Consider the following 3,118-nt stretch of genomic DNA (forward strand, 5'->3'; position numbering starts at 1 on the left):
TAAGGATATGGGCTGCGACGTTACTGGTTTTGATACTGACCTTTGTCGGGGGGTGCAAAAACTCAGTCTCAAGGAGTGTTTATGCAGGATGTCTCCGATTAAGGACGCCAGCAGCGAGAGTGAGGTCTCGTGTAGTGGCAGCGTGTTTGCTGGCCTCAGTTTCGTGGACATGTTGGAAGATGAAGAAGCTGTAGCACCTCCTAACACACCCGTCTATGAAGACATGGATCTTCAGGAGGATACGGAGCCTGAGAAGGGCGTTGTGCAACAGCTGTGTACAAGCGTCGAAGATGACAGGGCATCGCAGGACATTAGTGACTCAAGATTTCAGAGCCGTCGCAGAGGACGGTGAAAATGCGGAGGTTAGTAAAAAATAAAATAAAAATTTATGCACAGTCAGTTACAAAAATGATGTATTTTATGTCTTCAACTTACTGGCATGTCAATCGTCCTTCTTTTTTGACCCCATAGAGAACACCACCAGCTGGATGCACCCCCTTCATAATGTGCTCTGGTAAGGAGGCTGGAACAACGCCTAACACGCGCGTCTATGAAGACATGGATCCTCCGGAGGATACGGCTGCTGAGGAGGTTGTTCTGCAACAGCCTGGTACAAGCGTCGAGGATGAGGGGGCATCGCAGGACATTAGCGACTCAAGATTTCAGAGCCTTCGCCGAGGGTTGTGAACATGCGGAGGTTAGTAGGAAAAGGTTATGAGCAGTCAGCTACATAATTGCTGTATTTTGTTTCTTCGACTAATGGGCTGTCAATTCTTCTTTTGAACCTTAGAGAGAAACCCCAGAAGGACCGGCGGCAGAGTGGCGACCTGCAAAAGCGAGCAATGTAATCTTCAATTGTCTGTGGTGTTCAAAACAGGCTGAAAGCTCCACATGCCAAAATCGTGAGGGTTGCGACAAGTGTGTGTGCGGCTCTTAAGAGCGATGCCTGTGATAAGGACGATGACGGAGTGTCCTACTATGAGAGGCGAGAAGTTAAGGGTTTTGCCGCGACGGTGATACTAAACTGTGTCAAGCGCGACTATTACAGCCTTTGTCACGGCTACCAAATGAACGATCCACAGCAGGCGGCTCACGAATGTTTGTGCGAATCATACAGAACAAGAACAATACGCTATATTTGTGGTTTGCTAGATCCGTACAAGGTGTATAAACTGCTAAGGGTGGTGTACGGTATGCTCCCTGAAAAGAAATATGTACACCCCGATATGTTGAGGATCTTGACAGCGGCACTCAATGATATCCGACACGCCTATGCCCCGAGCGTAAAACTACCTGCTATGCATGAGCTGTGCCCTACTTTTGATAGAAAGTTGATAGAAAGACTCATAGAAAGACGTATGTGTAATATGTATAAAAAAAATAGAACAATAGGATCTTTGGCCCCACGAAGACTATTTAACTAAGGTCTTATGTAATGTGACATGATAGCATGTATTTAGAACAAACTAGTGGAGTGATACACCTTAAGGTGGCTATGTTTTAATCCATACTTATGACAATTACTGTGAAAATGTAAAGTATCTTTTGCATAGGTCTTGATAGTATTGTTTTTTAAAATAAAATGACCTTACACAAAACAAGCATCTTTCATTTAATTTGCTGTAACAGATGATATCATGTCGAGGGCACGGCTAAGAAGGGCTGTAGATGAAAATGAACCGGTAAGCAGAGACCTGGTCAAGACATGGCTATCGGGAGAAGAGGAGTATTCACTCCATAAACAGGTCCGAAGACGTTTTAAGAGACGCCCCACAATCGTTAATGCGCAAATAGATTATCAGTGGCAAGCGGACATGATCAGCCTTCAAGATGTCGCAAAACATAACAACGGTGCCTGTTCTATATTAACAGCCATAGACGTGTTGTCCAAGTACGCCTACGCAGAAGCGCTACGCGATAAAAGTGGGGCTAGTGTCACGGCCGCTTTTAAAGCCATCTTCGGGAAGGGCCGAATTCCTCAAAAACTACAAACAGATGCTGGTAAAGAATTCTTAAACAAGACATTTCAGAAATTATTAAACCACCACGGTGTTCAACATTTTGTAACCCACACGGAGGTAAAAGCAGCGGTTGTAGAACGGTGTAACAGAACTTTAAAGTCTAAGATGTGGCGGTATTTTACAGCCCATAACACCTACAGATACGTGGAGGTTCTACAAGCATTTTTAGATGTATATAATGCCAGTTATCACCGGACCATCAAAACATCCCCCGAAGAGGTCACTCCTAGTAATTCCTTAGCTGTTTGGAGGACCGTGTATGGACGTAATTTTGTTACAGAGGTGAAGAAACCCATTTTTAAAAAAGGTGATCACGGGAGGATTTCAAAATTGAAAGGTATCTTCACGAAGGGCTACCAACAAACTTTAGCGATTAAATATTTATAGTGGAAAGTGTGGAGCTTAAAGAAGGGTTGTATATTTACAGGTTAAAGGACTACGAAGGGGTAGCTGTGTTGGGGATCTTTTACAAGGAAGAGTTACAATTGGTACCTGATGATCCGAACCGTGTGTATAGGGTTGAAAAGGTTCTGAAGAGGAAAGGTCGAGGGGTTAACAGCCAGGCATATGTCAAATGGAGGGCCTGGCCGGATAAATTTAACAGTTGGGTACTGGCCAGCTCCCTGAAAGGTGTGTGAGCTAAGGACCGCCTAAAAACAGCTGATAAGATGGAGACAACGCCCTTTTATATTACCTTACCATCCAACGCTTCTAAGGACATGTTCCCCGACAATCAGATCTCTAAATACACCGTGAAATTGGCTAAGCCGGTCCACCTGAAAGGGGATTGGGAGGTGGCCCTAACAGAAATCCAATACCCTAGAACTTGGAATACATTTACAGCTAGTGAAGCTAAGTTTTACATAAAGCGTGATCAGGACAATGTGAACATGCACGCTGGCATACCGTACGGTTACTACCCTACCGTTGCAAGTGTTGTCGACGCCATCAACAAATCCATAGCCAACATCGAAACATGCGAATATTCATCTGTCTCTAGATAACGTCAGAAGGAAGGTGTTTCTTAATGCCCCGAGTCGAGGCACGACGTTTAACAGCTCCGGTAAATTAAGAAGGGTCTTAGGCACCGTGTTGCA

At 44.6% G+C, this 3,118-nt stretch overlaps 1 pseudogene; it reads left to right on the forward strand.

The window, feature by feature from the left end:
• The first annotated feature begins 625 nt into the window (after positions 1-625).
• On the forward strand, positions 626-1,424 carry LOC146871934 (uncharacterized; annotated as a pseudogene).
• The last annotated feature ends 1,694 nt before the right edge of the window (positions 1,425-3,118 follow it).

This window comes from Triturus cristatus, chromosome 1_1 (assembly GCF_964204655.1).
Source record: "Triturus cristatus chromosome 1_1, aTriCri1.1, whole genome shotgun sequence".
Lineage (NCBI taxonomy): Eukaryota > Metazoa > Chordata > Amphibia > Caudata > Salamandridae > Triturus > Triturus cristatus.